Source organism: Fringilla coelebs (assembly GCF_963513975.1).
Source record: "Fringilla coelebs genome assembly, chromosome: 6".
In the NCBI taxonomy this organism is placed as follows: domain Eukaryota; kingdom Metazoa; phylum Chordata; class Aves; order Passeriformes; family Fringillidae; genus Fringilla; species Fringilla coelebs.
Window position 1 is genome coordinate 36,306,663 of NC_140034.1, and position 20,670 is coordinate 36,327,332.

Genomic DNA, 20,670 nt, shown 5'->3' on the forward strand with positions numbered 1-20,670 from the left:
GCGCCCAGAGGCAGCGCCGACGCCCGCACGGGCGCTGCCCCTCGGAAGCTCGTCGGGAACGGGGACTCCGGTGCCCATCCCGCCGCTCAGCCCTGGCGCGGCGCGGGGGCGGCCGCGCTGTACCGGCGCTCGTCGGCTCAGCCAACCCGCACTGCAAAGCGCCGCGTCCAGGTGTGCCCGCCCCCGGCGCCCGGATTGACCGCGCTGAGAGCCAATCGCCCGTGAGGAATCTCGGCAGCTGCCCAATCACCGCTCCGGAAATAGGATGTGGGCGGTGCCCCGGGGGACAGCGGGCTCGGTGGCGCCGCGGCCGAGGAAGGGCGAGCGCGGGGGCGGCGGCGCGGGTGAGCGCGGCCGGGCTCCGGCCGGCACTGCCGCAGGGATGGCGGCGGCCGCGGCGAGGGGCTCAACCCCCGTGGGGACCGCTGCGAGCCGCCCCGTGACCCGCTGAGCGCCCTCCGCCTGCGCGCTGCCGTTACCCCTCCCCGCGGGCCGGCCCGGCTCTGCAGTCGCCATAGAGACCGCGCCGCACGCCATGGGGCGGAGGCTGGGCCGGGGGGCGCCGCTGTAGCCCCCGCCCCGCGCCGCGCACACCATCCCCTGTGGGGCCGGGGGCGCCGCCGGGACTCGCCGCGCCGCCCGGAGGAGCCGCCGCCTCGGCCCCGTTCCAGGTGAGGATTCGCGGTGCTGCGCCGCGGCCGCCGCCGTTACCCCGCGCCCCGTCCCCGCGGGCGCTCTGGCCGCCTCGGCGGGGCGCGGCCCGCGGGCTCCGGCGGCCGCTCGCCCGGCCCCAGCGGCTGCTGCGTGGGAGCCGCGCCGCGGTTTCTGTCCCCGCGGGAGAGGGAGTTTGCCGGGCGCGGGAGCTCCGGGGACCACGGCCCGCCCCGGGAAGGGCTTATTCCAGTGGGGCAGGACGGGGCGATCCCCTCCGTGGAGTTAAGGTCGGCAGGTCTGGCGGGCTCCAGCAGCAGTCACCGCTGCCCCGGCCTCTACGGAGAACTCAGATTTATAGGCACGAGATTTTTTTTTTTTTTTTTGTCCCTCCCACTTGCTGCAAGAAGGCAAATGGTACAGAAATTTACGTGTTCTGTCGGCGAAAGATCTCTGCTTTAAAATAGCTGCGTCTATATTTCCAGCTCTGGGTTGTGGCATGCGTGTGACGGCTGCTGTGTGGGCACGGCTGGATGGGAAGCGGGCTGTCTGTCGCCTGGCGCTCTAAGTGCTGGAGCCATTAGCGGCACTTGCATCGATCCGTGCATACAGATATGCCTGGCTAGGCCGCGGGTGCGCGCACCACGGCGCTCAGGGGAACACAAACTGCGTGTGGAACGGCGTTAAAAAGACGTTATTGCACGTACTTTTAGCTTGACAAAGAGGAAGTGGGAAAGCACCTGGTTCTCAAGTCTACAGATGATCCGTGGAGCTGCAGCAGCATCCTTAGGCTTCTGTTGTCACTCTAGAGCAAAAGCAATGAGAGGACAAAGCTTGCTACGAGGTTTGTAACCTCTGCTGTGAGCCAGAGCAGTTGGAAACAACTGCTAGTGTAAGTGGGGGTGGGAGTGCAAATAATGATAATATTGATGTATTGTCGTGGGGGCGGAGGGAGATGGACACAAAGGAATGACCCTGGAGCGTACCACAGCATTTTGAGAACCTTCTACTGTATTTATAATTAAGCTGGAAAGGCCTATAGAAAATGAGTTAGAAAATAGCCTGTAGTGACTTTCTTAGTTAGACTTTATGTGTAGAACCAGTGTAATTTCAGTTCAAATGTTCTGAATTAGTAAACTATATTGCAGGAATGTTGAGAGCATAAATCATACTCTATTTATTTAAGTATCTTGTTAGCCTTAAAGTGTATGGTTAGTTTCCGTGGTGTGGTTCTGGAAAAAATGAGTAGATTTTTAAAATGCATTCTGTGTAGTTAATGCCATGCCTCTGTTGAATACATGCTAGCTATGCTTTTAGGTATGTTAGATCATTTTAAAACCAGAAAGGTTGAGAAAACAAAAGGTTAGGATGTATTTTGCTGCTCTTGTTTGATTTTTGTAAGTCTTTTGGAAGTCTTTATTGTATGAATTCATGATAAAAAGATACCCAGCATTTTATTTTGTGTTAATATTATCCTGAATACTTTTTTGATGATGATTCATTTGCTTTACAGAGTTAATTATGTTTAACAAACTTTCTTAACTTGTTAAACCAGAGGTATACTTGTTAACATTTGTCTGGCCTGTCAATGAAATTATATATAGGAAAGTTTGACTGCAGTAGTATGATCATTTGTCAAAAGTTATTTTGAGAACAGTGCATCAAGATACAGTTAAAAAAACGTAAAGATGGAACCAATTATCCCTAAAAATACTTTGTTCTCTAATATAATCCTGATGCATCATTATTTACTTGAAGCTCAGCATCTTTTTAAACTTCCTGTTTGGGAAGGATGAGGTTAGAATGAGAAGAACAAATTGAGCGACTGGAATATTGTGACATTGCTTATGTTTAGTGTGGTCACTGTACTGCTGCTACATATTGCAGGCTCTGATACTTCTAACATCACAAGCTCCAGAGAGACTTTTCTTAATCTGGCTGATTATATGAAGAACATTTTTGAGTATGACAGATGAGATATGAGTGGGGTTTTCCTTGTTCAAAACTGGCGTCTAAACGATCAGTTTCTACCAGTGCTAGATATTTGTGTACAGAAGGTTAAGCATTTGTTTAGTGTGTGAAGTTGCAGTGTATGGTATGTTAATATACTACTGTGTTTTCTGTTTTAGTAAGGGCTTGTTTATCTAGTGGGAGTGAATTGGTCCTTTACAAAGGAGATTGACAGTTTCTGTGTATTCCTGTGTCTTGCCTTGTCTGTTTCTTTTTCTCTGGGGAAGCACTACACAAAGCCTTTGTGTTAGGCTGGAGGGGAGGAGAAACAGCTGCCTTTTCAGTAGGAGACCCCAGGATTCCGTCGTGGTCTCCCAGGGATGCGTTGTGGTACATGGACCAGCCACTGTCCTTCCTCCCTCCTGCAAAAACACTCTCACCTCAAGAAAGCTGAGCTTCCTTTGCCTGATCTCTCAGAGCAGCGAGTTGTGCCATGGATCTAGCAGATCAGTCTGAATTGTTAAAGCATTGGTGGGCAAGAATTAAAACGTGCAAAATTGCCAAAATGCAAGGTTTATCTTAAGGAATTCATGAGCTACAGGTCATGTGTGCTTAAAATTTTCTTCTTAAGAACTTGACTTCTTACTCAGGATTAGGGTGAAAGAAATTTTCTCAAATCTTTTACTTGGCTTTTTTTTCTGTTTAGGAGTATAGTATCTAGGGTACTTAAACATGTTAATTTTTAGAAGTGAAGATACAAGCTATTTCAGTTGGATAAGAGAGTACAGCTAAATGGAGCAGTTTAATTTTTCTGCTTTCCACACACAAATAGAGTGTTCTAATGCTTGTACTGTATTCTCTGTCATGCAGTGGCAGAATAAAAGAGGGAAGCTGGCTTCCCTCTTTTTGTTAGAAATACTGGGTACTATCTAATGTGGATTTTAGTAACTATGTCCTGTATGTTTTTTCATAATAACTTCTTTGAAAATATCATCCAGTCTTTACTTATGCTTTACAACTTTATTTATTTATTTAAATTTTAGAGTCAGAATACTCCCCTCTCCTTGCTTCAGTGCTAGGTGTTTAGTAGTGTTCTTTTGAAGGAATCTAGTAACTTGGATTTTTTTTTTTAAGCTGCTTGTGAAATTGAGATCCATTCTTAGCAATTTAAATTTTTAGTCTATCATTCTCTGTATGAGCTTATAGGTCACTAGTGTTGAAACCTAAGTAGCAGAAAATTCAAGCAATAAAATCTGGCCTTCTGACACTTCACGTCTTGATCTGGTTGAGAATTCTTTTTCCCATTTTTGAGATGTTGTACAAGTCATAACTTTTCAATTATTGGAGATGAATTCTGGAAAACTTGAGAAGGTTTTTTGGGGAGAAGGGAAAGATTTAATTTGAGAGGAGTCAGGAAAGGAGGACAAATTGAGAAAATGAAGTAGTCTTGGGTGTTTTTAACAAAATTATCTTTTAAAAAAATTAAAAATATTTTTATTGTTGTGTTCAGGCATGTGTTTCTGTAGTTCTTGTCCTGTGTGTTTGAGAACTTTTCATCACAGAATTGCATCACTCAAATGTTATTGCTTTTTGTCTGAAGAGATTAATCAATGATTGAGAATTGCACTGATGAGGAACTCTATCCACTAATTCTTCCTTTTGGAGAAATGTGTGTGTGTAGCTTAGTCTTGCATTTCAGTGCAAGTAGTAATTGGAAGAGTTGGAGGCCTCTTTCGTGGATGAAATTTGCCATATCAGTGGTGGTACTGATGAGGAGAATAATTTTTTTTCCAGTACAAAGCTGTCTGATGCATAAAGGAAGAGTAAAATAAGCTGAACTTGCTTTGAGAGCTTGTAGACGATGTCAAGTCTCTTTAATATGTAACCATATTCTTCTATCTGGATGTTGCAAAGGGACTTGTTACTTGTTGCAGAGACCGGTTACTAATGTGGAGCTCACATGCAGAAAAATGTAAAGAATCAGGTTTTGAGTCATCCTGGTCTGTTTATATAGAAAAAAAATTATTATGTTTTTGATACACTTCTCTCACAACTGAAGTTATACAAAATTTGTTCAACAAGACTCATCTTCAGTTAGGAGAGATCTTGCCTTTAAGAGCTTGTGTCTTTTTAGTAGTTGGGAATTGTCATCAGTCAACAGCTGCTTTTTGATTCTGAGAGGGGGTTTGTTCTGCTCTCTGTCACTTCCCAGATAATTCTTAGATATTATTTTTTGCTTCTGTCATGCTCTGTCTCAGAGTGCTAACGTTTTGTGAGGGTTTTAACAACACTTATTTGATACAATGTTGTTCAACATAGTAAGAATTAGATTGCACGGTTATGTGGTGTATCAGCAGGATGTGTCTTGTAGCTGTCAAATTTACTTGTTGCCATAGTAATGCTTCAAATGCCACTCGTGGCAAGCAGTGTGACTTTGAGCATATGAAGTATGACTCCAGCTTTGCAGTGTTGAAGAATTAAAAAAAAGGGAGGCAGTGATCTGTAAATAGAATATACTTTTCAGCATTAAACTGGTGACTTTTTAGAATGTATTTGTATTCTTGAGTTATAGGCTGCCTTAAAATAATTTTTTTCCTTGTCTTTCATTTATCAGCATCTTGAGCTTAATAGATCTAGAATGGGCATTATCAACTGATAGAAAATGTATCAGACGAAGAATGACTGTGCTATTCCTTAAGTTCGATTGAATTGAATGCCCTGTTCATATGTGATGCTTTGATTTTCCATCTGCAGTAGTCTATAAATAAAATCAAAGTATAATTCCCTGAGTCAAGTCAGCCTAGAACAAACTGTCATGTTGCACTCTGAGAGTTAAAGAGGAGGAATTGCCATTGGATCACTGTTCTTTTCCTGTGTGATGTTTTGTGCTTTTTCATTAAGATCTAGAGATTATTCTGATAATCATGGTGGTTATGGGTGAAATTACAGTTCTACAATTTTGAGCAAGACAGTGTATCCAGTGAGGAAGCTTGTTGAATAATTCATCTGGTTAGAGAAAAATCTTGAAAGAATCACAAGATAGATTAGTATGAAGAAAGGATTGACTGGTCTTGTGGAGCAACGTGCTAGCTAAGCCAGTCAGGTCTTGTCTTGACCAGCCAAGAACTGAGAAATTGATGCTGAAGCTGAGGAGCAAACCCCAGTAGAGGGTTACCCCTCCTACAGTAAAGGAGATTTTTGCACGAAAGAAGCTCTGTTATTGACTGTCTGGTGATACTTGTTATTTATTTAAGGATGTACATAGATATAAGAATATTTTTCACATGTTAGCTCCTGCAGATGAAAACGCACATCAGTCCATGCATCATCAGTCTAACAGTTGGCTACTGCTTTTAAATGGAAAATTATGTTCTCTGCCTGAGCCTTTTCTAGTGCCCATTGATCTTTCAGCTATACTGAGTTAACTCACTAACTTGGCAGAGAATGATTGTAAAAACAGAGTTGTTTCTATTGTTTTTTGGCTGATTACTGTTTTTAACTCTTGCTGGGTCCTGCTGTTATGTGCAACTTCACCCTGAATGCATAGCTGAGATAGTCATAACCAGATCCTTCATTTACTGAAGCCTGTGTGCTCAGCTGACCGGTTTTCCTGCCTATTGTCAGTTCAGGGAAGACACAAGAGAAAGAGGAACATTTTATGTGAAATGCTGCTTTGAGGTGATGGTGCACTTTCTTCTCTGTTAATTTGAAGGAGATATGGGCAGCATGCTAATTTCAGCTGGACATTTCTTCCTGTTGTTCTGATATATTTCATTAATTTTGAGCCCAGGATACCTCAGTCATGTGGTAGTGCTTCTGTATGTATCTTTCCTTGATCGGTCAATTTTCCTCTCGTAATCAGGGAGCAGCTGTACTTTGTCTGGCTTGTTGGAACTGGCAGTTAATACTTCAGTTCTATTGTTAGGCCCTGCTCACTGAAATATTTCTTTTTCCTGGAGTAAAGGTTTGGACAGATTTGATTTATGGTCTGAATCGGGACTGTGGCTGACTTATGAGTAGCCATGCAGTAGATATTGGTCATATTTGGTGTTGGCATATTATAAAGTGCTTTTATACTTCTTACTCTGAAACACATAAAAGCTGAATCTTGGTCTTAATAAATAAGAATGTACTTATTACAACTCTTAACTGTATTATTTCTATTCTAGCTTCTGGTATTACTAAAAAAAAACCCCAAAAACCCGACTGTACACAGATTTCACCCATACCATTGAATGTTTCCTCAGCAGAAATCTCATAACCCTGCTTGCCATATGACTGTGTATCTACATTATGCTCTTCTTGAGTTGAAATTAGTTGTTGTTTAAATAATAATTTTAAAATGCAGAAGTATCTCACCACAGTTTAAAACGGAATATGCTTCAAGCAAATGTAATGACTGTTGGTGTTTTAAAAAACCACCTTAGATAGAATTGTATTTCCTCTATGTAAATTCAAGAACTTAGAGAATACTGTTATCAATGTAGGGTTATTACACTTTGCCATAATGGTGTCATGTGTAACTGTTTCCATATCTACAAAGTTAAATCTCCTCTCAGTCAGTCTGAAGTAAAATTTCTAGTTTTAGACAAATTATTTGAATAGATCAAATGTTCAAACATTTAAAATATACAAATATGGCGGGTTATAGGTCAACAATACAATCAGGATTATTTTTGTAGCCCAGGCTTTAATTTGGAGAGATTTGGAATTTAATGTCTTTATTTACATACAGCCAATATTTCCTAAAACATGTAACACTGTTATTCAGTGCTTTTTATTATTTAAGTAAGGGATAAACTGAAAGCCTTTAAAGGTTTCTGAGAAAATTTGCTCTTTTTTTTTTAGGAATAATTGTACATTTGTTTGAAGATAGTTAAAATCTGATCTTGCACTCTTTTGATGTGTAGGAAATTCTTATAATTTTTGAGAGTCTCTTGAACCCCCATGTTTGTAATACATAAACTTACTGATTTTCATGCCTCATCATTCTGCCATGTTTTACTTTTTCAACTGATCCCTGGAATGTTTTTTCTGTACTTATGACAGTCCCAACAAATGAAATATGCCTAGGATAATTGTATTTTCATAATGAAATATGCTTGTACAATTAACTTTCAAAGACAAAAGCCTCATCACTTTACTCAATCTGACTGTGTGAAGAAAGACCAAAGGAATTGTTGTGGTTGAGGCTAACTTTATATGTAATACCAGCTTCCCTAGGACTTCTCTGAATTGTGTGCTAGCAGTAGTTGAATAAGAGAACATAGTGTAGAAAATCATTGTGCTGTCTTTTAAGAATTGTCAGTAATGAGGAATCCACTGAAAGAGTTAATGAGGTATTCTATTAGTAGAGTATCTTTATTAATGAAAACTAAAGATCTTGGAGATACTTTTATGTGTTTAACAAATCTAAAGATTTGACCTTTTACTTGTATGATTTGTGTGTCAGAATTAAGATATTTTGCAATTTCCTTGACTAAAGCAATTTCTATTAGATAATCTGAAGGAACTGAGCTTCATAATTTTGGACACCAGAACGGGATATAATATTGTAGCAGCAATCCTACAATGATGATGGAGAGGTATTATGATCTCTCTTAGTATTTATTTGCCTTTTAGTGCTCCAGCAAATACATATATCAGAAGTAATGGATTACTGCATTGTCTTAGGTGATGTTTCCATTTATTCTTTGGCCCTTGATGGATAATGTCTTCTTTTGTCTAAGTCAGCACGTGTGTAGTTTGATTGCCATCTGTGTAACCTGTTGATGCCATTTGTCCTTTGTCACTTCCTGATCTCAGTATCAACTACAGACTTCATAATTTTTTCTTGAGTAAAAAATGTTTTAGTATTAAGTAGGAAATTGATTCCTATGGGCATGATTAGAGAGATATTTGTTCAGTTCATTTATATTTTGGCACCTATTATTTAATGTATGATCTCTTGATTTTCTGGCAGAAAGAGACTGTACTGTGTGATATAAACTTAGATGTCTTACAGAAGTTCCATAATAACTATTGTCCTTATAGGCCAAACTTGTAATGCCATAGTAAAAAGTTAGTTTGATAGGAGGGGGAACTTAATTAAATGGCTGTAGCTATAGTGTCTTCCTTTAGTTCTTTATTAGTCAAGTCCCCTTATTTGTCTGGAATTGATGTTGAGCTGATGGCCCACGCTACCAAAGTAGTTTAATTTATCCAAACTTAAACATCAGTTATCTTCTGGAGTGTTCCATGTTTCAGGAACCTTTAAATCCGAGATCTCCTTGAAAATTCCTATTAAGATACAAGTTATTCAAATGTGTCCTTCTCAAGCTGTCTGACCTGGCAGCATGTCACTGATGCCTGCGGTGCGCCGGCAGGCGCCGCGGCGGGGCTCGGGGCGCCGTGCCGGCCCGGCCCCGCTCTCTGCCCGGCCGGAGCCGCCGGAGCTGGCCAGGGTGCTGAGCCGCCGGGCTGGGGTGCCCAGGCGGCCGGCAAGCCCCTAATGGCTTCGGTACTGAAAGGGGCTGCCGCTGCCAGGAGCGGCTCGTTTTCTCGTTTCACTCTATCCTGGGACTTGCACAGAAAACCTACATGCCTTTGCTGCATATATCAAAAAAACCCTCTACTGTGAAAGTTTTCCCTGAGCCACAGCTGCTGGCTTTTTAACATCTCCAGTCATGCTAAATTCATCATTGGGATCAGATTTTTGCTGTCCAAATTATACCAAATGCACCTGTACCACCCACAAGGAAGGCACTTCTGTAAGTGCATTGGCATTCGCTGTGCATTACGGTGAATTTTCAGACAGTGTATAAAAGGCAAAAAACATTATTCTGCCTGTAGTTAACAACTTTCACAAAGCACCTCAAGAGAATCCTATATAGAGCAGCCTCCAAAGATGAATCTGGAAAGTAACACTTAACATCTATAAACAACTTCCATCCATCTTATTGCAGATATTAGTTTAATTTTTTCCTCCATGACCCACAAAGTCCTGTGTTCCTGTCTTTTTGTCTGCACCACTTTAAAAAATTAAAAAAAAAAATTATAAAGATGATCAGTGATAGCACTGGTTTAAATTATTGTTGTTAAACATACCCCTCTCCCATTACTTTAGTAATTCACTTTTTAAAACATCATGCCAATTTGGTAAGTGTTAGGCCATATTAACTTGAATCTATATGTAGCTACATTGCCAAATTTGCTGCCATTTTTTGTAAGTAGTTATGGTTGAAGACATGAATCCTCATTGATACAAAGTTCTGTATTTCTGTAAGAAATAGATATAGTGTACATGGAATAAATATGTAAATAATGTAAGCATGTATGTGTATATAATAAAAACACATATATGTAATGTGTATATATAGATATGTATTAAAAAGTGTATTGTGTCATAGTCTTTATAAATATGTTAGCATAGCAGTATTATAAATAATACTATGTTTCTGATTCCCTGTACTAATTTTTGCTTTGATGCAGTTATACCTGAGAATCTTGAACAGAGAAGAAGCTCTTTGATGGCACCTCAGCAGTTATGAGGAAATATAAACAAGAAATGTGAGAGAAGCATGAAGGTGTTAGAACATGTAGCACCTTCCTCCTCCTCTCCCCTTTTCCCATTTAATTTCTTTTCCTCAGGCCCTTTCTGGTGAGAGGTTTGGATGCCCTTCTGTTGTGCTGCTTGGCTCTCAGGCAAGAACTGGGATTTCTTGACATGGCTGCTATTCTGTGTAATGTGGAGTCAAAAGGCTAGAGCAGAGTATTGGATCTGAAATGTAAGGGAACCTGAAGGAGGCAGCTGTAGATGTATTAAAGGCAAAACCAGAGGTTTTGTTTATTTATTTAGGCTTCATATGTGTGAATTGTATGTTACAGTCTAAACATGGTGATGGGAAGTAATTTCCGTGATTTTTTTTTTTAATCCATGGCATGTTTTGATAAATATGCTTTATTTCTTATGCATCACCATATGCATAGCAATTTTAGTTCACACATACAGAGGAAGAAATCTCTAGCTAGTTGATTGAACTATTTTAATATTTTGAGAATATGACTATTGCTCTAACCATGAGTGCTTTTTTCTCTTAGAAGTAAATGTAAGCCTCTCTCATACATTTTTTTTTAATTTTCAGCTTTAAAATTCTTACTGAGCAATTGTTAGTGGTTATTGAAATCTTTTTTACTAGCTGTCAGACTGAACAGACTGAAGCAAAGCTATTGGATGGAAGCAAATTAAAATCACTTTTTACAATTCAATACTGCAGCCATCAACACTTAAATAAAGCTTCTGAAAACACACCTGAAACCTGAATCTCTTCTCTTGTTCCCATCACCAGCTACCAGCTCAACAAAATTTCCAGGAACAGATTGTCCTTTTGTCAGCTTTGACAACTGATAGTGACCAACAAATGGATTAAAAAGCATAATTTTGCCCTGTTTTTTGCTGCATGATGTAGGGTCTTGTATGGTTTTAAATATTTAATGATGTGGTAAAAGCCTAATCTCCTTGGGGAAGGAAGTTCTATGTCACTAAAACTGTGTGATCACTTCTCTAGCAAACAATGTAGAAATCTTTGTGGACTTCTTTCTTGTATGCAAGTAGTGCCATGTCATAAATAGGTGTATATGCACTGAATGAAATGAGGGGAAAAGTGCCTTAATCCAAAACAAAGCAAGCTTCCATGGTATTTGATGTAGCCAGGATTTGCCTGTAATATGTTTTCTACCTTTCTATGGGAAAGGGAGAAAATATTAGAATTTAGTTAAAATTCAGAGATTCCTTAGGAAATTATGTTGAGGAATAGCGGACCAAAACCCTTCAGAAAAGTGAAACGAATATTAAGAGATGTGATTATTGTATCAGGTGACAGCAAAATTATGGAAATTCTTGTCCTTCTTTTCAACAATTTCACATAGTAACTTATTTGTGGAAAGAGAGTCATAAATCTTTCCAGTTCCTTTACAGCAATTGTTTATGGCTACTCATAAGAGATTTAATTTTTTTTTTTTTGTGAATTAAACAAAGTATTGAGAGTTCCCTGAAGTAACAAAGTAGATACAAAAATCACATTTGTTGTGGGTTTTTATATGTTTGTTTCTCTCAAAGCTCAGATATTTAGCAGTCTAAAATTTTTGTCCTTTTACCTATATAAAGATTGCTGTCATATGTTTTGCAGCTGCCAGAAGTCAACAGTTTTAGGGTGGTAGCTTCTTTCAAGTAACTGACAGAAAATTATGCACAATATTTTGAGTTGCATCTCATCAGTTCAAATAATTTGAATTTATGTTGTTTCAGGGAGCATAATTTCTCTGTCCTCTTTCCATCTTCCCAAACATAATGTATGAATGTAAAATTCTAGAGTAGAGTGAAGATCTGTATTCAGCAGTAGTCATATGTGGATGCCTAAGGAAAAGTACAAAACCACAGATAATATAGATTATACTTCCCTCTAGTTCTTTTCCATTTTTTTAGTAAGGGACTTCCTGCACTAAATATACCTAATACGTATTTTCAGTAGCCCACAGTAGTTTTCTCTTTCATGTAGTTGACTGTTGTTCACTCGAACCATTGTAAACTTTTAGTATTCACAGTATCCTTTTGCAAGAACTTGCACAGATTAGTTTTCTGAGTCTGGCTTCTGCTGACCTATTTTGATTTTTTTTTTTCTTCCTTTATTAAATGACAGCTGATTCCTAGCTAAACTCTGTATCTCCCTAATAATTTTGTAGACCTCTGTCAAGTACCTCTCTACTTCCCATCATCCCTTGAAAAAAATTGTAAGTCATTACTTCGTGTGGAAACTAGTCTGTATCCCTGGTTATCTTGTTCTATTTTCTTTTTATTTTTTCTATTTTTTTTTGAGAGATAGGAAGGGCTATTGTATACAATACTCAATATTTAGTGAACCATGGATATATACATGATTTTCATGTTGTTGTCTGCTTTGTCTGAATTCCTAAGATTTGATTTTTTTTTACTCCTATTTAGCGTTGAGTTGCCATCTTTTCTTACTGAATATTTACTTACAATATTTCATATAATAACAAGATCTTACTCTTGATTGCTAATGGTTTCTCATGTGTTTAGTGAACAGTTAGGATATGTTCATGTGTTTAATAAATAGCAGTTAGTTATTATTTTTCTAATATACATAATTTTATATATACACACATAGAACCTCATTTGCCTTTTTATCTCCTGATCATACATGAAGTACTTCAGTACTATGAAGTCACCCAGCAGTTTGTCTCAATTGTCCCTTTAATAGTTTGGATTGGAACATTAAAGATCATCTAGATCCAGCCCCTGCCAAGTTGTTCAAGGCCCCATCCTGTCTGTCTCCTTCTTTTGAGGGAGCACTGTGTTTAGGTGCCCAAGGAATCCATTCCAAATTTGAAAGCAGAGCTGTTAATGATCCAGATGGAAGATGATGAGTCAGGTTTTCTATATTGAACACCTTGTGCAAAAATATTTTTTAATGGAACCTGAGTGAAAATATTGATATTAGTAAATGATAACTCATCAGCATAAAAAGGGTAGCTCTCTGTGCTGTACTGTATATTTACAGATGATCTAGACAAGATGCAAATACTGAAATTACATCTTGTATCACTAAATGTGGTGATACAGGGGTATTAAAATTAGCAAAGAAGAAGACAAAGAACTGGACAAAGACCTTGCTACTCTGAGGTAATGATGAATGAAAATAATCATAAAGCAGTTGACATAGGATAAATAATTAAAAAATGTTCAGTGGTGAACTTCATTCTTTTGAATGTGGTTTTGCAGGTTCTGTGAAAATAACAGGTTAGTGCTTACTAACAATGCTGGTCTCCACATCTCCGAGGGGATGTAGTAGAACTGGAAAAAGCATGCAGGTGGTGATCAAAATCAGTTAAAGACCAGCTGAAGAGGCAAATGAGGGGGCGTATGGTAGGGGTGTATTCCCTGTGTAGGACTGAAAGGTGAACAGGGAGCACTGCCTTCCTGTACAAGGGTTCAAGAATCTCAAAATTAGCTAGCAGAAGACAAACTGGAAACAAAGGTGTGCTTCCCACAGCATGGAATTCAGTTACAATTTGCTATACGAGCGTTAAGGGTGGTAAAGTTTTCATGGTTCAGAAAAGTTCTGATGAACTTGGAGACAAAAAGAAATGTTAAATACCATCCTTGGAACTCTGTGTTTTGTGTCCCAACTTGCTATAACCCCAGAAAATATTCTGGCAAGGGTAATCACATGCTTTGTGTCTCTTTGTATTTTTCCCTAGACATCAGCTGCTGGCAATAGTCAGGGACAGAAGATTGGACTAGATGGATCTTTGCTCTGATGCAGCCTGTCTCCTCTTCTGATTAGCTGTCCATGCTATCTGTTTTTCTCCCGTCTGACCTAATTTTTTTCTGCTGCAAATTAAATTGATATTTTTGGATTTGTCCCAACTTTAAATACCTTTGCCAAAGTTCCACTTTGGTTCTTTAATACCTGTCTTCCATTTCAAACCTTGAAGGACCTTGGATTAGGAGCTCAAGTTTCAGTCACTGTTGCTTGAAGCCACCTTCAACTGCAGCTATAAAACAAGTGCGTACTCTGACCAAGCCACATTGTTGACTGAAGCTCCTGTACCTTTGTAATTTCCAGCACCAATATTTCTTTAGGGACAAACTGGTTAGGGAGTCTTAGATGAGATATAACCATCTCCTTTGTTGTGTGTTGTACTTGTAGATTTGATGTTGCCTGAGCTCATGTGATCATTGTGGAATATTCTGTTAACAAGAGAGACTTCCTGGCACTGTGCAGAACCTCTCTCTACAGCCATGCCAAACTGAAGATGAAATAGTAACTTGTGCTGCTCTGCTGGCAGTATATCATATGTTTATTCACCTGCCTTAGTGCCACCTTCCTTCACCAGAGCCAGGCACCAAGCCATTTCCCACCTCTCCTGTCATTTGTCAGTGCATAAAGACCCACTTATGTGGCTGTGTCCTACCCTCTGGTGCTAGGGGTGTTGACAGCAGTGTTGAATTGGTCTTGGCAAGAGTGCCACTGTGGTTTTTCATCTTCTCTTTGTGCCTGACTTTTCTGTGTTCTTGATCTGCTGCTAAAAAGTACAATGCTCCTTGAACAACTGAGGTGTTACTGCATAAACTGTAATGTGATGGTGTGTCTTTCCTCCTTAACTCTGTCAGGAATTGCTGTGTCGTGTGGCAGGATGGGTGTATGTTCCCCTCACTGGGGAGGCCTGTCAGAGTTTGGTAGATGTCCTGCACTGTGTGAACTCTCTCATGTTCCATCTTTCTGTCAGCTAGGCTCTTTTGGAGTCATCCTGCTTGGTGTAGTAGTTGCTGTCCTCATTTCACACTTTAGCAAAAAGCAGAGCTTTATTTAAGAGCTGTATTTAAGGAGATAGCACACCTATCTACTCACAGCCAGTGTCCTCTCTTTATCACAATACTGCAGCAGATTTAGTTACGTGCCCTAAAGATAAAGATGCTAAGAGATCAGACATTCCAGACTGAAAAAAGATCTTTTCCTCTCTTCTTTTTCCTGTTCTGCTTAGCAAGCAGTCAGGCTTCACTCACCATGTCTTTGTGATGTGCTTCATACACTGATATATCAAGAGAATACTCAGGTTTTGTTAGTGAGTCCGGGTCACTTCATGGCTGTTGCTGCAGGCTGAGCACAATGCTGTGAGAGCAGTCATGTGCCTGCCAGCTGGGCTGCTTCTGTGCCACTGGCAGCTCTGTTGGTCACTCGAATGCTGTCAGTGCAGACAACATTGTGCTATTCACATGCTGTCTATCGGAACGTCTCATCAAAGATTCTCTGCCAATTTTCTCGTATTTTCCAAAAAGTTAAGTGTTATTCCCATTTATAATTAGAGTTTGCCCTGAACTTTAGTTGTTTGGATTAGGCATTTAGCTATGTATATTCCCTTGCATCATTCTCACACAGTCCTTAGCAGCAGCTCTTTTCTGTAAATTGCTGTGTATCTACTCTGAAAAGTTTCATAGGCTTTGGAAGAAGTTCTTCAGAGCAGTGTATTGCTTGCCTTCTTGTGTCCTTCAGTTGTGTGTTGTATGCATGTGCTGGGAATTTATATTTTTCTTTTCTGACAAAATGGATTTATGAGATAATATATGGTACTAGTCAAAAGGTCAATAGTTTAGAGCATCTTAAAAAATCCATTTATGTTATTCCTTGGAATATAAATGGTGATCTATTAGTATTCTGAGTTTATCCTAAAAGGATGACTTACTATTCCAACATTTCAAAAAACTGGAAGCAAAGATTTTAATTTTGCTGATAAATCCAGACTATAATTTGTTTGATATTATAACACTGTGCCATGGTTTAAAATATCTTAATTGTTTGACTTCAAGCTGTCTTTGTTCAAAACCACACTTCACTACCACTTTTCTACAATGAAAATTTTCCTAGTATCTTAAAAAATTAATTTTGCAAAACCTTGTATAATTAGGGTAATTGCAGAACTGACTTTCTATTTTCAAGTTTCTTTGAAGAAGACTTGAGAAGTAAAACAAATTTTTATGGCAAAAGTCCATGGTTCTAGTTCTATTTAAGTTTGTTGTTAATACCACAACAATCTTTGAGAATCTAAGACACAGAAATACAGCTTTTTTTTTTTTTTAACAAATGACACTTTTAGGGTTTTAAAATTAATTTTTGAGTAAATAATAAGGTTTCACAATCCTCTTTTTGATTTGGAACTCACTTGGAGTGGTGGGAAAAAATTGAGAATGAGTTTCACTTCCCCAAGGGTTAGGTTTCCACAATAGTATTAAAGGCTTTGCACCTGAGATTGAAGTTCAACAACTGGTTTCAGTTGAAAGCAACACAGTTGTCCAGCCTTTTCCTGTTCCCTACAGCTAACTTCTATTCTGTCTCTTTTTCTGACATAAGCCTTTGTGCTCTAGGGGGACTGATCAAATTAGGAAATTAAATCAAGCATCTGAAAAATACCATGGTAATAATGTAATGGATTAAATAGAGTTTTTGATATATAACTCATTCTAATTCTCCCCTGACTGAATTTTTCTGTTTTTCTAAAGGTAATAACTTATCTTCTGTTTCTCTGATAGGTGTCACAACCATATAATTTCCCCCCGTCATGTGCATGCAGATGCTTTCCTTTCTCTATGGCAGGATATAGAGTACCCTTTATTTCAGTTGGTCTGAAGTTTACTTCAATGCAAATGCTTTTAAGTCCAATTTAATTTGCAAGTTGTAAATTCTATGTTGGACTTGAAGAGGGTTTTGTGTGCCTAAAACCTGTATGGTTTTGCTACATGAATTAGTTGGCTTAGTGAAAGATAATACACTCCTTTGATAAACATTGCCGTACTTGGGTTTTCATAATATTTTGGTACTGAATTCTCTTGCAAACTGAAAATAGCGTGGTAGCTTGAAATATATATATATATTTTAAAAATAAAACTTGAAACTAAATGTTATATTTTTAACTCTATCTTCCAACTGAGAAAATTTCACCGCCTTTGTAATAACAACTGCAGAAGTTGCCAGAAGGAAATACAGACTCTCTGGCAATTGCACACTAGGCAGTTGGGAGCTTTTCACACCTGGAATCTGCAAATGTTGACGAGTATTTTTGGCACCCAAGCACTTGAGAAAGGAAAACCTAAAATTACATTGGTTCTGTGTTGAATTTTTAAAAAGCTTTTCTTTACAACCAGTACAGTTGGAAATTTAAGTCAAGGTTTTAAATTCAGTTTTCTCATTGATGTGATGAAGGATGATTTTCAAAGCACCAGCTTTTAATGGATGTATTTAGAAAATATTCAGGTTTAAGTGTAGGATGTACATCTAGTTTGGATGTTCAAATAGACACATTTAAATAATTTCTATCCTTAGAATTAACAGTTTGAACATGTTCTTAGCCTTTCTAAGACAGTGGGCTTTACTGTAAATGTGGTGAAATTAGGACCTTTGAACATTTCCTGCCCTGATTTTCTCTTTATGCTGGCCTTTTAAAATGTTCTTTGTTCCTTAAGTTCTGCTTAAAAATAGAAAATACAGAAATGGAAATCATCTTAGGTAGATTCCAGGTTAATTTACTATCTTTTTGAATGAGCTGAAGGCAGGAAGGTAGAGCTCCTAGTATGCTCAGAGAGTTCCTAATAGCAAAAGGTTGATACTGTTTCACAGGGGAGGCAACAGGGCATGTATTTCTTTCTGTTGAACAGAAGTAATCTTCTGTGCTCCCTTGCTGTTCTGGAACTTACAGTACCTCCATTCAGCCAAAATTGTCTGTGCTACTTTCTCAGCCTTATGTCTGAATTTAAACATCTATAAAGGCTGGTAAGCAGAGGTTGGCTTCAGTTTAGGCTATCTCTAAGGGAATTATATACATGCACGCAAATTACATTAAAGGATTGCCTTTTTTTCTGGAAATTTTGCACTGTTATTTTCAAATACCATATAATCTCTTAGTGTACTTGGATGGGCTAAATTCATCTTTTGCAGGGCTAATGTGTAGTTAAAGTGAATAGAAGGGTTTTAAATAATGGATGTCTGTACAATATTCTGGACATTAACTCTAATGCTCCTTTACCTGTTCTTGTTTAATACTGTAATCAGTTCCCAGCAAAAGCTTATGTTATGGAACAGTCTATCCTCATTGTGTTGTCCTAGTTACTCCATGACCTCTCACCTGGAAATAAATTTGACAGTGGGCTAATTGTCTTTCATTGTAGTTGTGTTATCTTGAAAAGTGCCTCTGAAGTGACAAACTGATCTGGTAAGAAAACTGATGAGTTCATGAATACAGAATTTGATGATATATATCTCAATTAGAGTGGCTGTTATTTTTTTTGGAGAATTGTAAAGACATGTTTGTTTTGCTGAAAATAGCCTTACTGCCACCTAAAAAACTGCACTGCTAAAGGATTCATCTGCTGAATGAGTAAGGGAAAGCTTGCACCTTAACTGTGTGTCATTAATTATTCATCTGCTTCAGTAGAATACAGGACATGCTGGTGCTTTCTTAAATTGTTAACAATATTGTAGTCTGTTAAAGAGCTATGCTGAAAAAAATGTATTTCAGTAATACAAATGCAACTGTATTTACTTTTATGAGTCTTTAATTCATCTGTGAAATTTGGAATGGGCCAGTCAGTCTGAATTCAAATCCTTCCAAATTCAGAGAAGTTTCAGTTTCAATCTTGACCTGAGAACCACCTCCAAAGAATGCATATTTATATCTGTCCAAAAGTCCTTTAAATGTAGTCTTCTCTAGTAATGTCCTTTCCTTCTGTATAAATTTGGGCAAGGTGATTGTAATCTAAGTTGCACCTACTAGAATACATGTTATCTGTTACTAGGTGAGGAATATAAAGATATTTATCCACTGCAGTACATCAATAATTAACAGATTTGCAGATTATACAGTGTTAAGACCATTAGAGAACACATCAGAGCAATGAAACTCTGCCTAGATCAGATTGTGAATGTCTTTAAAAAACATATTCTTGTAGCAATGCCTGAGTGTAAGGATGGAGGTGAATAAACATCTGATAGTGATGTGGTTTAGCAAAAGTATAAAGCATTTTCAGACTTAAATTAGGGAAATAAGGCTTCCATCACAAAGCAGTAATAAGAAAAACTTTTCTCCATATTAGGAATTGGTATGATAGAGTCTAATTCAGTGTGGATGTCTAACTCAATGTTCCTGTCCATACCACAAGAAAAATGTAGAGCAAGGAGAGGGGTTTTGAAGGAGGACCATATAAAAGACCCACGGCTGTGAAGGAAGGTTTAAAGCTAAATGTATTAATTTAGTTAAAAAAAGTATGTTTAGATGTTTAAATGAAGTGAAATTACTGGAAATGGAATTTGGTTAATAAAGCGGTAACCAAGTTGTGTGGTAAAAAGTTAAAATTAAATGCATTAAACCTTGAAACAAAGCAAGTTATGTTTATTGTGAGGAAAGAAGCATACTGGAACATACTAGCGGTGAAGAACATTTGGAGTCTTACATTAGTGTGTGCTGAAAGGGGTTGAAGTTATGAAGTGGTCTGATCAGGTAAAGGTTTGGACCAATTTCAAGCCTTCTGGCCTTGAAATTTGTCACTGGATCCTCCTTCTGCTTTACTTGAAATCTTGAAGAAAAACAGGACTCTTCATTTTGACATCAACATGTTTGTAATGCTTGCAGGTAATTAGTAAGCTTCAGGAGGAGCTTAGCACCTTGTCTTCAGGGGCCCATGAGAGAACTTTTGCCTCCCATGCAGGACAGTTCAATGGGTCCTGGTGTTTTATAGCTTTGAATACCTGGTTTTGATGGTATAGAATAGATATGGTTGTTTGGTAATGATCTTTGATGACAAGAGATTTAACAAGGAATTAGTGTATTAGAATAGGACTGAGGAATTGTGTACAAATGAAGATTTTGTTACCCTGGCCATGCAGATATTACATACAGTAATAGAGTACTTCCACAACAATTCTTAAAATGCAGGGTGGTTCTTTGAATGTATGTGTTGAGCCTTTGCATTCTGGGCCAGTTGCTGATGCTCTATCAGTCTGCTCAAGAATCCACAAATGCATAGCTCTCAGAAGTACTTGTCAGAGTTGTGACTATAAATTGTAAATTTAAATGTATTAAAAAAAGAAAAAGTTAAGTATCAAATCAGGAATCAAGTCAATGCTGATAGCAGAAATAACAAAAAACTCTGAACTGTCATATCTTTGATTTAATAAAGCACTTTTCCTACAGGTGATTAATTTTGTTCATGTTTCAAAGCTTCAGCAAAAATCTTACTTGCAATTTTAGAATTTGCTCTGGTGAGATGAATAGTTTCACCATTACTTGTTTTAAGCAAATATCAGGAAAAAAACCCTTCTTGAAATTCCAGTGTAGAAGTGAACAATTTATTTGTCAAGACTAACCCATGCTTTGATGTAACCTGCAGATAGTAGAAAGAGAAGCAAACATTTGAGTTAAAATGGGGAAAAGGAGAAAAGCCACTGTATGTTCTTTAAGCATGCAATTTTGGAGATAGACCTTTTCCCCTTCATCAGTGGGTTTTTGTTTTGTCTTTGT

General features: G+C 38.6%; 1 protein-coding gene across 1 annotated transcript in view; it reads left to right on the forward strand.

The window, feature by feature from the left end:
• Window positions 1-574: 574 nt before the first annotated feature.
• Window positions 575-20,670, forward strand: part of TTBK2 (tau tubulin kinase 2) — a 75,764-nt gene continuing 55,668 nt past the window's right edge. Inside the window, exon 1 of the mRNA XM_084207079.1 lies at window positions 575-671. The gene's annotated coding sequence lies outside the window, so the exon portion shown is untranslated. The remainder of the gene's footprint in view (window positions 672-20,670) is intronic.